Here is a 14,998-nt window from a genome sequence, read left to right as displayed (position 1 = left end):
CCAAAGGCAGGAGCTAAACTGCTAAGCCACCCAGGGATCCCCCCGCATTTAAAAAAAAATTTCATTCCTTTTGATAACATTATAAATGGAATTATTTTCTTAATTTCCTTTTCGGATTTTCATTATTAGTGTATGGAAATGCAACTGATTTTTGTGTGTTGGCTTTGTATTATACTACTTCGCTGAATCCACTTCTTCTTCTTCTTAAGGATTTTATTTATTTATAAGAGACACACAGAGAGAGGCAGAGACAAAGGCAGAGGGAGGAGCCTGATGTGGGACTTGATCCCAGGATCCTGGGATCACACCCTGAGCTGAAGGCAGATACCCAGATACCCCTCATTTATTAATTCTAACTGTGTGTATGTGCTTGTGTGTGTGTGTGTGTGTGTGTGTGTGTGTGTGTGTAATCTTTAGGGTTTTCTACATTAAGTTCATATCATCTCCATAAAAGAGATTATTTTATTTCTTCCTTTCCAATTTATTTTTCTTGCCTGATCTGGCTAGAACTTCCAGGACTGTGTTGAACAGAAGTTGTAGAAATGGGCATCTTTGCCTTATTCTGACCTTAGAGGAAAAGTTTTCAATCTTTCACCATTGAGTGTAAAGTTCGCTGGGGGTTTTCATGTGTAGTTTTTATTATGTTTATTGTGTATATATTCCTGTTTCATTGAGCGCTTTAATCATGAAAGGCTATTGACTTTTTTTTTTTTAATTTTTATTTATTTATGATAGTCACACACAGAGAGAGAGAGAGAGGCAGAGACACAGGCAGAGGGAGAAGCAGGCTCCATGCACCGGGAGCCCGACGTGGGACTCGATCCCGGGTCTCCAGGATCGCGCCCTGGGCCAAAGGCAGGCGCCAAACCACTGCACCACCCAGGGATCCCGGCTATTGACTTTTGCCAAGAGCTTTGGCAGTTACTTCTGGTTGTCCACCTTGTCTGACTGCCAAAGCACCATCTTTAACATGCTCCCTCATCCCCTTCATTGGAGCAAACTATTTCAAGAATCACCATTCATCTGTCATCTGCTGCTCTGTGTCTTTCAATTGCAGGACGTTTTCCTGTGTTATCGCTTTGGTAACTTCCTCTCTCGCTTTTCTCAGTTCTCTTTCTGAAATCTCTTCTCATCAAATGTCAGTCATGCTGCCTTAACCCTCATAATTGTGCCCTTTCTCTCCTGTTTTCTCTGTCTGGGTCCCTTCCTGCCAGTTCCCTGCTCTGCTAGTCCATCACTATCAGCTTTCTTTTTACTTTTTTTTTTTTTTTAAGATTTTATTTATTTATTTGAGAGAGAGAGAGCAGGAGGGAGAGAGAATCTGAAGCAGACTCCATGCTGAGTGCAGAGCCCAACGCAGGGCTCTATCCCACGACCTCGAGATCATGACCTGAGCTGAAACCAACCAAGAGTCAGACTTGTAACTGAGCCCCCCAGGTGCTCACCATCTATTACCTTTTACCTTCCAGCGATGTGTTGATTTCTCTCATCCATTCTTATCTCCTTTCCATGTGCTTTCTCTCTCCCCTTTTTTTGTTCTATTCCTGTATAAATTACGTTAACAAAGTAATAAAGCCTGTTCACAGAGACTTCCCCAGAAGGAGAACAGCTAGAGAGCCCCACCTGACTCATGTACCTGCTCAGGTTTTCTGCCCCCGGCCTCCCTCTTGTGCTATACACAAAGCAGAATGATGGAAACTATAGACACAGGCAGAGTGGAGGGGATTAAATTGTGCCTCTCAAAAAGACACGTCCCAATCTTCAGCCCCGGTGCCTGTGAATTTGATCTTACTTTGGAAATAGGATTTTTGTAGATGTAATGAAGGATCTTGAGATGGGCGCAGCCTAAAGTTGCAGCGGGCCCTAAATCCAGTGACGGTATCCTATAAGAGAAAGGACAGGAAGATGTGAAATCCCAGGGGAAGGACCACATAAAAGATGAAGGTGCAGGAGTGATGCTGCCCTAAGCCAAGAACACCCAGGATTGCCTGTGAGCACCAGACACTGGAGGAGGCAGGGAAAGATTCTCCCCCAGGGCCTTCCAAGGGAGCGTGGCCCCGCTGACACCTTGCTTTTGGAATCCTGGCCTCTAGAACTGGGAGGGAATCCATTTCTGCTGTTAGGATCCACCCAGCCCTGGAAGCCAAAAACAGAGCTAGATGCAAATTAATGTGTCCTTGAACAACTCAAGGATATCATTGTTCCCACCCGACCCTCCCCGCCGCCACCAATGGGAATGGAGAAAAGACTATCTCTCTTGCAGGGTTGTTGGACTTTAGCATGCCCCCAAATTCCCTAGGGGTCTGTGAAAGCCGGAATGTTGGTCTTCAATCCCAGACTTTCTGGATCTGGATGGGGCCTGAGAATCTGCTGATGCTGCTGGTCTCAGGACCACCGCTGCAGAGGATCCAAGAACTGGGCCAGTCAGAGGATAGTAAATTCCAGAGAGACTGAAGCTAAGAAGCTCCAGAGAAGGGAGAGAGCAAAGAAGCAGGGAAGCCACTGAGTTGTGTGTTGGGAGGGAGTAAGCAGGGGATTTAGAAGAGTGGCTTTCAATCGGGGATGGCTTTGCAGCCAAGGGGACCCTGGTCATGTCTGGAGTCCTCTTCGGTTCATACAACTGGGTAAATGGTACTACTGGTGTCTCTCAGGTAGAGGCCAGGGATGCTGCTAAGGATCCTACAGCACACAGGACAGCCCCACAACAAAGGATTAGTAGGCCTGCATGTCAGTAGTGTCACAACAGGAGAGACAGCAACCTAGACCCATGCTTCTCACCTCTGCTGCATGATGAGAATCGCCTACTGGAGTCTTTAGACCATCTGATGCCCAGTCCACATCAAGCTTTCACGGGTGGGACCCATATGTCTCACTGATGGAGAGAGTTGATAGCAGTGTTTATTCACACATCCAGCATGTAGGGACCTCATGAAAAATGCGGATATGAATTCACTGGGTCTGGAATGGGATGAGATTTTTGAGTTTCCAGCAGACTCCCAGGGGCTGTGGATGAGCCCATTGGAGATGGTCCCTAGGAGCTGGGGCTGGGTGTGTTTCGGGGTGGGAGTGTCACTGGGATCTCCTTGAATGCTGGAGAGCTCCTTCTAAATTCCTTTTCCGCCCTTTGAGATGTAAATCTACCAGCCAAACTCTTTCTTCTGGGAAAGAGAGAGAGAGAGAGAGAGAGAGAGAGAGAGAGAGAGTCACATCTCTTTGAAATGCAGACATTCAGAGAGAGATGAAGGTTAAGGTTCAAACTCCTTGGTCACCTTGCATCAACCTGCAGCCCTGCCTCCTGATATAAAGGTGCAGAACTTGGCTTCTCCTCCAGCCAAGTGTGAAACCGCAGGAGGCCCAGTCATAGGGACAAGCCCCCTTCCCACCCCTTCCTCCGCCCCGCAGCAAAATTTCGGGCAAGTCCAATATAGTTTGCGCGGCAGGAGCAGGGGGTCGGGGCGGGGGATGTTTTTCCTGATGGCAGTAGCAGATCTGGATAAACCTGTCCTCACCACTTTATTAAGTCGCTGATGGAGGGAACCAGAGGAGCAAGCATCTCAAGCCCAGTCTCCTCTGCTTGCTCTCCTGGGCCCCCCATTGGCCAGGAAGCAGGTTGGGGGTGTGGGGGTGGGTGCTTAGGACCTGCCTGTGGTTCTGGTGTGTCGGCAGCCTGTGTGGAGAGCAGGGCAGCAGGCACAGAGGCATCTGAAGGGCAGTGCAAGGGCATGCTCATTGCAGCCCGACAATGGTCGTGCCATTGGGTTGTTTTTTTCTTTTTTTAAAAGACTGTATTTATTTATTCATGAGAGATACAAAGAGAGAGGCAGAGACACAGGCAGGGGGAGAAGCAGGCTCCATGCAGGGAGCCCGACACGGGACTCGATTCTGGGACCCCGGGATCAAGCCCTGGGCTGAAGGCAGACGCTCCACCATTGAGCCACCCGGGTGCCCCGGTCATGCCACTGTTTTACCTTGGCACCCTGAAAGGGCTCCACTTCTGGAGAACATGCTCCCCACCCAGGACCCGGTTCCCACTCAGCCCTGTCTTGGCCACACTGAGACATCCAGCTGTCCAGGTGACCTCTGAGGCCCAATACATGCACCTCTCGGGCCACACACTGCAGGCTTGGCCTTGAAGTTTTGCGTCTGGCCCATACCCAGATCCCAGGCAGGGAAGCAGCAGCCCAGATAGAGCCCCAGCTTTCAGTTTAGGGCCCAGTGCAGATGCTGGAGGCCAGGCTGAGGCCCAGAACACTAGAAGGTATCTCCTGGCTCTGCAACCCCAGGAAACCCCCTAAAACCTCCAGCGGGTGCTAATGGAGGCCCCATGGGCCTACTTCATTCTTGACCTGGGAGTGTGGTTTCCCTTCTGGCAGCTCCCCAGCCTGAGGCTGCCCAGCCTCCTCGGCCTCCCTGCCTCCTCCTTCTGGGCCCCGGAAACAGGAGGAATCCCTGGGAGGGGAGGAGGTCTGTCCTTTCTGGGAGCTTGCCTGGCTGTTCACACTATAATGAGGAACACACTCAAGGGCATTGCTCGAACCTGGGAAGGTTTCCCCTAAGCCTCGGGGGCGGGCAGATGGTCCCTATGCTGGAAGGGGGCATGGAGTCATGGGCAGCGGGCCCCAACCCCTCACCAGGATGGAGAATATTTTAAATCCAGAGGGGAAAAGGGAACTGGGCTATCTGAAGGCGGGACGGTGGCTCCCCCGAGGGAGGGCCGTGAGGGCTGGACACATTCTATGTCCTGATCCGGGTGCTGGTTACTTGGGAATGCTCAGTTTGGGAAAATGCATTTAGTTGACACTTTGGGTTTTGCACTTTCTTGGGTGTATGCTCTGTTATGCTTCCATAAACAATTTTTTTTTTTAATTTGGTAAGGCTTTGGAGAACAATCTGGTTCCTCAAAAGGTGCTAGAAAGGGATCCTGAGACAAGGATGTGGGGGCGGGGGAGGGAAATGGTTTCTATTTAGGAAGGATCCCAGAAAGGAAAGGATGCCCAATAGGCAATGAGCAACCGAGGGTCAGTCCCTCTGCAAAGCCAAGAGCGTATGTGGTCAAGGGGCCTCGGGAGCCTGCAGTGGGGCACAGGGGACACCAAGGGGTATGTGAGGGAGGGCGCCCCCCTCCGCCTTGCCTCTGAGACCCCGAGGAGCCACAGAGCCCATGTCGTGGCACCGGGGAATGTCTGCAGACACTGTGGGTTGTCCCAACTTCTGGCCCCTAGTGGGTGGGGGTCAGGCGTGCTGGTAAACGTCCTAGGACAAAGCTATCCAGCCCAGTGCATCCATAGGGTCGTGGTTGAGAAACCGAGGCTAGGGGGAAGCTAGGGGGAACGTGCCAAGCCCTGAGTGCACCCAGCAAAGGCTGGTGCTGACCTCACACCGGTGCAGCTTCACTGTCCCCTCGGCCGCCAAGGGGCCCCTGGCTACCCTTCCGCCCCTGGCTACCCTTCCCAGGCAGGAGAGACCGGCTTCCAGACTCCAGCACTGCTGTAGACCTTTCCTGCCCCTGTCCCCATAACACTGGGGCTCCCCCAGGGGACACCAGGGGTGCAATTAGGGCGAGAGCTAGGGTCTGGAGAGAGACCTGTGGGCTCCCCACTCCTGAGAAGCTGGACTTTGAGGTTCAGGCTTCAGGTCACACACACCTGGACTCCAGCCCCCTCTGGCCTGTGGAAACTTGGCCAACTGGCTTAACCTCCCTGGGCCACGGGGGATGTGGCACAGCCATACGGTGGCCTGCGTGTTTTGGAGAGTCTGCCCCTGTGGCTCCTAGACCAGGACTCATATAATAACCACTGTTTTTGTGTGGTTTGCATCTTAATACTGAAGGTCTTGCTCCCCACCTGGCAGTCCCCAGAGTCTCTGGTCACGCCCTGTGGCTGCTCCCCCGGCACCTGCATGAGTGCCTGTCATCTTTACCTTGGGTCCCAGGGTGTCTTAAGTCAAACCATCCTAAACATAACCCCCACAGTGCATGAATGTCCACCTAGCCATTTAGGCACGACACGATGTGTGGGAGAAGACAAGAGCTACGGCTGCCGTAACAGCCGGGTAGACGTGTATTCCTCTCTCGTGTAACCATAGATATACCAGCCATTCAGAATACGTGATGTGGCTCCGGGGGACAGGAACCACAGAAGCTCCCTCTCTTGTCTGGCTTTCTCATCTTTGCTCACGGTTTCCACCTCACGATCCCCCAGTGGCTGCCCCAGCTCCTGCCATCACAACTGTATTCCACCAGAGGGAAAGGCGTAACCGGGAAGCGGCAGGATTGACTTCTACCGGCTTGGTCACACGACCACCCTCGCGGCAAGGGAGGCCAAGAAGGGCAGTCGTTCATCCTTACCGCGAGCCAGCTACAAATTCTCTTCCAACGTAGGGAGATATCGGGGTTTGCTAGCAGTTTTTGCCGCAGCTAACAGAACGGAGAATAATTTTATTGCGTGGCTGGGTGAACGCACAGATTATGTGGCACGAGGAGAAGCACCCCCCACCCCAAAACCCGAGCAACCTCGGGGGAGGAAGGAGCCGTCGATATTTTCCCTCGGTCGGTCAACACACATGTGCCAAGCACCTCCCCCGTGTCCGTCTAGAGCGAGCGCTGCAGAGGAGGGGAGAAAGGCCTGAGCGCTCCCAGCTGACACGGTTATCGAAGTGTCACAGACCCGGGGTCGCTCAACCCCCGTGTGCTGAGCACTGACTCTTCGCCAGGCCCTGTAGGGGCTGCCAAGGAGAAAACAGTCCCAGCCTGACCCCAAAGGACTCCCGCGATGAGTGTGCAGCACCCACAAGCCACATGGGAAACTCCTTCTGTTAGAATCATGACGGCCTGGGGGCCCACCCTCCATCAGCCCCGGCCGCCTGGGTCCTGGCCCCCCGGCCCCCACGCTGTCCAGCTGTGGCCCTGCCTCTCCTTTATGACCCAGGTCTGGAGCCGGCACCCAAGGGCCTCTCCTCTAGACGGTGGGGATCCCGTCCTTCAAGAGTGGCCAAGGCGGAGTGGGGTGGCTGTGCGGAGTGCCCCCCCGGGGGGCTTGGGGAAGTGCTCCCGACTCCTCCTGCCTCGCTGGGGCGGCCTTGGGTTTAGCACCTGCAAGTCTCGCATCCTGGGCAGGCCCCTCAGTCTGGGCAAACTGGGACCGTTGGTCACTCGGCAACCCTGACCCCATCTTGGCCTCTTGCCCTCGCCCCCAAATCAGAGCTTCTCAACCCTGGGCGCCCGCATCAGCATCGTCTGGAGGAACTTCCAAAAAATGCTGCAGCCTGAGTCCTGCCTCCGACCTGTTGGATCAGAGTCTGCGGGGAGGGGCGGAGCACAGGGCTGGGGGCGGGCGGGGAGGGGGGCGCGGTTCTCTAGAAGATTCTGATGCGCAGCCAGGGTTGAGGGTTCTGGGGTCTGGGCCGAGTTCAGTGGGGGATAGATTTTTGTTATTTTTTTTTTCTTCTCAATCAGGTAGGAGGTGAGGAGGGGTGGAGAAGGACCTCTGGCCAGGGGGCTTGTGGGTCATTCATTCATTCATTCTCCTGTCGTGAATCAGATGCCGTCCTGGGGCTGAGGATAGGAGGTGGGGACAGGGGCAGCCAGGACCTACGTTCCTTCCAGCGGAGGACCGGGCCCGAAGCAAGGAAGTCACCTGGATCCTTGCAGATGAAGATGCTCAACTGAGCGACATGTCCAAGGAGTCGGGATACGTGGGGGGCACCTGTTCAGATGCTGTGTTTGCTTCCTCTGGCAGACGTGACAAATTGTCACAAACTGGAGGGAGGAGGGACTTAAAATAATGAGAATTTATTCTCTTCTGGCTTAGAGGCTAGAGTCTGAAGTCAAGGTGTCGGGCGGTAGGGCGGCTTCCCCGTGGTGGCTCCGGAGGGGCTGCTCTCCCCGTTTCCGGGGGCTGCCGTGGATCCGTGGCCCCCTCCCGCTCCGTCTCCACGTGGCCTTCCCTCCTGTGTCTCTCCGTGTCACCACTTACTCTTCCCTCTCTCTGCGTCCTCTCTTCCTATGAGGACACCAGTCGCTGGATATAGCCCACCCGTGTAATCCAGGATGCTCTCATCTTTAGATGGTTAATTTCATCCACAAAAACCCCTTTTTCCAAATCAGGTCACATTCTCAGGTCCTAGGGGTTAGGATGTGGACACATGTTTTCTGGGGCGACAGTTCAATCGCCTACAGGTATGGGGTGATGGGGTGGGGGGGAGGGAGGGAAGGCCTCCGGGGACGTGTTCTGGTGTGAATCATCCGGAAGCCAAGTCCAGGGCGAGGATGTCGGGGGGATCATGGGAAGTGCTTGCTGGGGGCTGGGAAGGGGGGGGTGAGGGACAGAATGGGCCAGTTTGAGGTGGACTCTTGTGCAGGTCACCCTGTGGGCAAGCTGGGGCTCAGTCCTGCGGGGGGGCCCCTCAGAGACCTCAGAGGTACCCGCCCACCTGGGGGGTGAGGGCGTGGGGCACTGAGATGCCAGCTCCTGAAAGTCATTGGTGGGGACCCTCCCACTCCCCCACTGGGCCTAGCAGCTTCTAAGGACAGAGGGAGCCCCCCAGGCAGAGAATGGAAGGTGCTTGCAGGCCTGGGAAACATGAAGGCTGAGAGGTCCCGGTGGGTCCCCCACTGTGGCTGCCGCAGAGGTGACACCTGAGCCACAGCCTGAAGGATATGAGGGTCATGTGACAAGTGTGCCAGAGCACGCGGAGGGCACGCCAGGCAAAGGGGACAGCAAGGTCGAGCTTCCGGAGGCGGAGACGCTGGCCCAGAAGAGCAGGGGTGTGGGGCGGCCGCAGTCCAGGGGGGAGGGCACCCCAAGCCCCATGGGGGAGTTTCCAGGGCCCGTCCTGCAGAGTCAAGAGCTGAGATTCGCTGGTGCAGACAAGGGCAAGCCTTTGGAGCGTGCGAAGCAGGAGTCCATCGGGATCTGGTTACTGTTTGACAACAGCCTGACCCAGACCGGGAGCTGGATCGCAGGGAGCGGCTGCGGCGTGAGAAACTGAGCCGAGGAGGGCGGCCTGCCTCACCCTGCTGGTCTGGGCCTCCCTCCCTCCCCAGCTGAGGCCCTTCAGAAGGGCGTTGGGTGGCTCTGGAGATCCCATGAGAAGTCCCCTGGGCGCAGCTGGGTGAGGGCCTCCCCGCTGTGCTGGGGGCCATTGGGGAGGTTAGGGGGAGCCTGGTCCCTTGGGCAGAAGTGGCCAGGCCTGGGCCGATCAAGGTCAGGGGCAGGCCTTTCTCAAGGTCTCCGCCAGTGGCTGAGTTTTCCCAAAAGTGAATTGAGCTAAAATTATGAATCAAGGGTGCCATGTCCCGGAGGCGCGAAGCCGCAGGGAGTCAGAGAGGTGAAGACTGGGCCTTCGGGGTGCCCAGCCCTGGGGGTGGCCGGCCATCCCGTTCAGGGCTCTGGGAGGCAGGAGCTACGGCCGATTGTTCTCTGCACCCGGCCTCATGGCAGTAACTCGCCACTCGCGTCGGGCGGTGAGGAAAGTCGAACTGACCCCTGAGCCCGCAGGAGCTTGGTTTCTCCGGATGGAATCCAAGGGCGGCCATGGTTCCGTGAAAGCCCCGGATCTCAATATGCCCGGGCCCCACCTGCCAGCGGGCGCCCCGAAGATTGCTCCCTCCCTCTCTGACTCGAGCTCCTAGCAGCGCCCACAGCAAGGCCGCACGTAGCACGCGGCACTTACATGCCAAGGTGGCCCCGGGTGGGGATGCTTCTTGGCACCACTGCGTGTGGCGCCTCGAGCCACTGCTCCTCCCCGACCCCAGGTCTGGTGCTGAGTCAGACTCACCGCACTAGAACCTCAGTTCCTCCCACGTGTCCTCATTTCTGACGCCCCTGCTGCATACAGATGCTTGTTTTCACCGGCTGGGTTTGGATACCCCGGGAACCCACAAGGAGAGCCTGGGGACTCCAGAACCTGTTTCTCCCAGGGCTCCCCTGTCCGTGAGGCTGATGGGGACAAGGGCTCTGCACACCCCACCTGCCCTCAGTCCTTGCGTGACAGCCACGTCGGGGTGCACATGGATGGGGTGGACGGGTGGGTACGATCCTCCTCTGTGGCTTGTGTGGGGAGAAAGGAAGGCACTCAGCAGCCAGTGACTCACTTACGGTCATTCCGAGGGTAGTCATCCGTGGGTGGCTGATGTGGGGCAAAGGTTTGCCTTCAGGACATTCCACGGACAGGGCGGGGGGGAGGGGGGGCAGCAGGATGGACATCCCTCAGATGCCTTTCCCATCTTCATGCCTGTCAGCACCCCCGCCCCCCGCCCCGTGAGCTTTCACTCTCAGCAGTATCCCCTGTGCCTCTGCTGGAGGACAACCCCCCCACTCTGCCAGAACCCCCGTGGCCCGAGTGTGCCCAGAGCCAGAAGCACGTGTTCAGGGCAGCCCGCAGGCGGTGGTTGATGGGTGGGGGCCTCGAAATCCTCCTGCTCCCTCACCAGAGCAGACTTTCTGAGCCGCAGTTCACCTGTTATGGGCTGAATTGTGTCCCCCGGTCCCCACATTCACGTTGAATGTGATTTTACTTGGACGTAAGGTCAAGGTCACGGCCAGTGTAATTAGTCATGACGAGGTCATACTGGAATAGGGCGGACCTTCGGTCCACAACCACCGGTGTCCTTATAAAACGGGGACGTGTGGACACAGACCTGCATGTGGACAATGCGGTGTGAAGGTTGGAGCCACTTTGCCAAACATCTATCAGAGGCTGGGAGAGGGGCTCGAAGCAGATTCTCGGCCCTTTGGAGTGGGGACAGCCCTGCCAACACTTTGATCTTGGACTTCGGGCCTCCGGAACTGTGAGGGCAAAAAAAAAAAACAAATTCTGTTGTCTAAACTACTGGAGTTGTGGTATTTTATTAGGGCAGCCCCAGGAAGCTAATAGACTTCCCGTGGGATCTTGCCCAACGACAGGCCTACACAGCCTCCCTCCTTGGGGACACTGCCTGAAATCTCACCTTCTCATAGGTCCTTGTCCCAGGGTTAGGTCTACTCCGGGGCAGTGGCACCTACAACAGAGGGGTTTTGGTTTTGGTTTTTTGTTTTTTTTTTTTAAGATTTTATTTATTTATTCATGAGAGATGCACAGAGAGAGGGAGAGACACAGGCGGAGGGAGAAGCAGGCTCCCTGCAGGGAGCCCGATGCGGGACTTGATCCCAGGACCCAGGGATCACACCCTGAGCGGAGGGTAAATGCTCACCCACTGAGCCGCCCGGGGAACCCCCAAACAGAGGGTTTTTAAGGAGCAACGGTGAACTTACCAGGGGCAGACAGAGAACATAAATGAGCAAATGTGTGGCTGAGTGGAGTGAACCCCATCTCCAGGGGGATGGTCCCTGCTCAGCTCCTGCCATGGGGGACACAGGCTCCGTGTTGCCTGAGCTTCCAGTTTCTCAAGAGAAACCAGAGCGGTGGGCGGCCGGCGCAGTCTGCAGAGGGTGCAGCTCTTGATCTTGGGGTTGCGGGTTTGAGTCCCGGGTTGGGGCTGGAGGTGACTTACAAACAAATAAATCTTACCGAACAAACCCAGACACGCGGATTTCAAGAGAAACAAGTTGTGACATCCCCGATTTTTTAGATATTGGCAATCGACTTCAGTTTTCTTTGTCCTTCTAATCCACCCAGATCCAACTTAAACACGTCTGGAGATCCGATGCGACCTCCACGTGGCAACCCCAGGCTGATCACTTGGCGGGGACTGTGCACCCCAGCCTCGTGTGGCCAGAGCTGTGAGCGGGACGCGGGCCCCCTGAGGTCCTGCCGCCGGTGTCCTGTGTGCACCTGCCTCAAAAGCCCTGGATGAGCCTCAGGCTCCATATGCGTAAAATGGGTACCACCTCACGTACCTGCTTACCTCCTGGACGGGTCACCAGGGGGAGGGACACGATCAGCAAACACTGTGTGCTGGTGACCACGTGGCCAAATAGTAAGTCTCAGACTCCACCCCACCAGCGCCCAGAAGTGGGTGCCCCATTTCATTCATATGGAGGAGAAGCGAGGCCGAGAGGCTAAGTGACACGCTGAGGATCCCCCCAGCAGATGAGCACCGACACTGGGCGTCACTCTCAGCGAGCTGACTGCCACCACCAAGTCTGTGCGCTTAGCCAACACACTCGGCTGCCTCTCAGGAGGCATTAAAATACTTTCCAAAGTGCTTTTGCCTCTTCTTTGTCTTCTTCTTCTTCTTTTTTTTTTTTTTTTTTTTTTTTGGTAAAAGGGAGGGAGGAGACGGATGGCTGCCCCTGGGCCTTTTCTTAGGGAGCCCACTCCCTCTCTCCCCACCAGCAGCCGCCTCTCCCGGGAGGAATCGAGTGTGGGCTGACCTCACCACTCAGGCTTCCTGACCGGGTTGGACTGGGGCCAGTGTGCTGGACCAAACAAGACGCCACCCTTTCTCCTCAACAGAGCATTTCCCGTAAGTAGGGCTCCCTGCCTGCTGGCTCACAGACGGGCCAGGGCCCACAGTCAGGAGGCGTCTGGGCTCCTCCCCTCCAGGGCCAGGCCATGTCTGGGCCAGTGGGGCCAGTGCTTCCCAACAACTGGGGCCTGGGCCGCTTGGTCCACACAGCCTGCACCAACCCAGTCTGTGTCTATGCTCTGTGTGTGTATGTGTGTGTGTGTGTGTCAAAAACCTAGATCCAGACCCACCCCTCCAGGTGGGAATCCAGGCTACCGTTCACCTTGATTTCAAAGTCCTCATCCATACAGTGGGCGGAGATTTCCAGGCTCGGAAAATTCCCAGAGTTGCACACTCTTCACTCACTTCTGTTGTACCGGAAACTTCTCATATATCCACAGTGTCCCCCTGGTGAGGTGGACAGAAGGGGCACCTGCTTTTATAGAAAGAATACCAGTAGAGGGTGGGGAGGAGAAAGATTGCTTAGCTAATAAAACAGTTTAGAATCATGGAAAGTGATAGAAAGAGGATGAGACATGTCTAGGCCCCAGGCCCTAGACGGGCTGAGCGATTAGGTGAGACATGAGCCATGAGTTAGGGAAGGCCTCTTGGAGACAGACCTCATATTTTCAATCCTGAAAAATCCTGGCAGGGAAAACGGCAGCTGTGAAGGTCCTGAGGTAGGAAGAGGATTGAGAGTTTCTGGAAATCTTAGAGTCTGGCCAGGGTTATCAGAACATGAGGAGGGACAGGTGAGGCGGGAAAAGGTCTGCAGGTCCCCTCCCAACAGGGCCCAGTGGGGGCATGGTGGTGGAAACTGTCTTCTCTAGTGGAGGGCAACCCAACTGGACTTCCAGCTGCTGGGGGAGAGACCCAGCGTTATGATGTCCCCAGCACTGGACCCGGGGGAGGGACTCGTCAAGCTCCCACTGCTCCAAGAGGAGGCCAGAGCATGAGATGGGTGAGAGCCGCTGCCCGCTTTCCAGCTTCTGGACCACAAGGCCAAGCCTGGCTGTGGACCTCCCATCCCCGTCCTTGATCCTAGTCCCGGAGCGACAGCCTGAGTGCTGACTCCTCCACGGAGTGGCCAGATGGCAGGTGCCTCGGGCGGCCAGTCAGTCACATCAGAGCTTGGCTGTCCCTCTCGCCTCACAGTCTGGAACATCCCCTCTTAGGGAAAGGAGGGGAGGGGGTGCCAGGCTGTCTGAAATAAAGACCTCCCCTTCCAGACAAGGGCAGACCAGAGTAGGAAGCAAGCTCCTGGCATGGATGGAAGCTTCATGGGGCTTCAGAGAAGGAGGCGTCAGCAGGGAGAGTGTGCGGAGGAGGCAAGGACAGTCAGAGCCCAGATCTCCACGCAGGGCACTCGACATGGATCAACCCATTACTCCCATGGGCCGCACTCCCCGCCGGCCCTAAGACCTGCCCGCCTGGCACCTGCCAGTGGCCCTGCCATTCCTCCTCAGGCAGGGCTCAGGGTCTCACAAAATGAGCCAATAGAAGGGAGCCCGCTGACATGCACCTGGAGGGAAACAGCAAATCAGTTCTTAGGGTAAGTATATCCCAGGCAACATTTGGGATATACCTATGCTTGAGAAAGGCTCAGTCGTTTACCTCAAATTCACATTTACCTGGGGTCCTGTATTTCGCCTGACAGCCCTGTGCCTCCAGGCCAGGGTGCACCCAGGCTCAGGAGGCCCCAAGGCTCCCACCCTGGTGCCCAGGCAGCTGTCCCCATGCCTCTCCCCTTCCTGCCTCCCCCAGATGCTCCGCTCACCGCACAGGGCTCCTCCCACCTGCCATGGCCTCTGGCTGCCAGGCTGGCAGCCTGGGCAGTGTGCCTCCCGTGGGCTGTCCCTGGGGGTCCCCCCTCCACACCCCCGTCTGCCTTGTTGGGGGCAGAGGTGCCCGGAGTGACTCCTGGATTCCTACCAGACAGAGTCAGCTGCGCCTGGACCTCTGTGACATGGGGCGAGATGGGCGGCCCTGCGCACTCGCTGGTCCTTCGTGCCCTCACTCGCCCACTCTCCTACTCCCCGCGATGCACTGGTCCAGGCGTCGGGGGACAGCCCTCAGGAGACACATAGGGTGCCTGCCCCCCTGGACCAACCTTCTAGCCATAGATAGACAAAAACAACCGATTAAAAAAGAAGTCACAAGAGCTTTGGGGTTAAGTGCTCCAAATGCCCCCAAACAAAGCTGCTTTGTCCAATGTGGGGGCCACGGATCATCACCGAGCCCCTCAGAAGGGTGAGGCCAAGTGGAGAGGATTTATCCGGGTGACCTGCACACCCGGCTTGAAAGTCCTCCAGGAAATCGGGATGTAAACTATCTTTTTCGTAATTTCTTAATTGCTTACATGTTAAGATGATCGTTTGGGATACAATGGGTTCAAGAAAAGCACAATTAAAATCAATTTCCTCTGTTTTCTTTTTACTTTTTTGGATTTAAAATGACATGTGTTGTTCACATGACATTTATTTTTTAATTTTTGAATTTTTTTAAGACTTTATTTATTCATGAAAGACAGAGAGAGAGACAGGCAGACACACAGGCAGAGGGAGAAGCAGGCTCCATGCAGGGAGCCGGATGTGGGACTCGATCCCAGGA

This window comes from Canis lupus, chromosome 8, assembly GCF_048164855.1.
Source record: "Canis lupus baileyi chromosome 8, mCanLup2.hap1, whole genome shotgun sequence".
NCBI classification, from domain to species: Eukaryota; Metazoa; Chordata; class Mammalia; order Carnivora; family Canidae; genus Canis; species Canis lupus.
Note: the sequence above shows the minus strand (reverse complement) of the source record.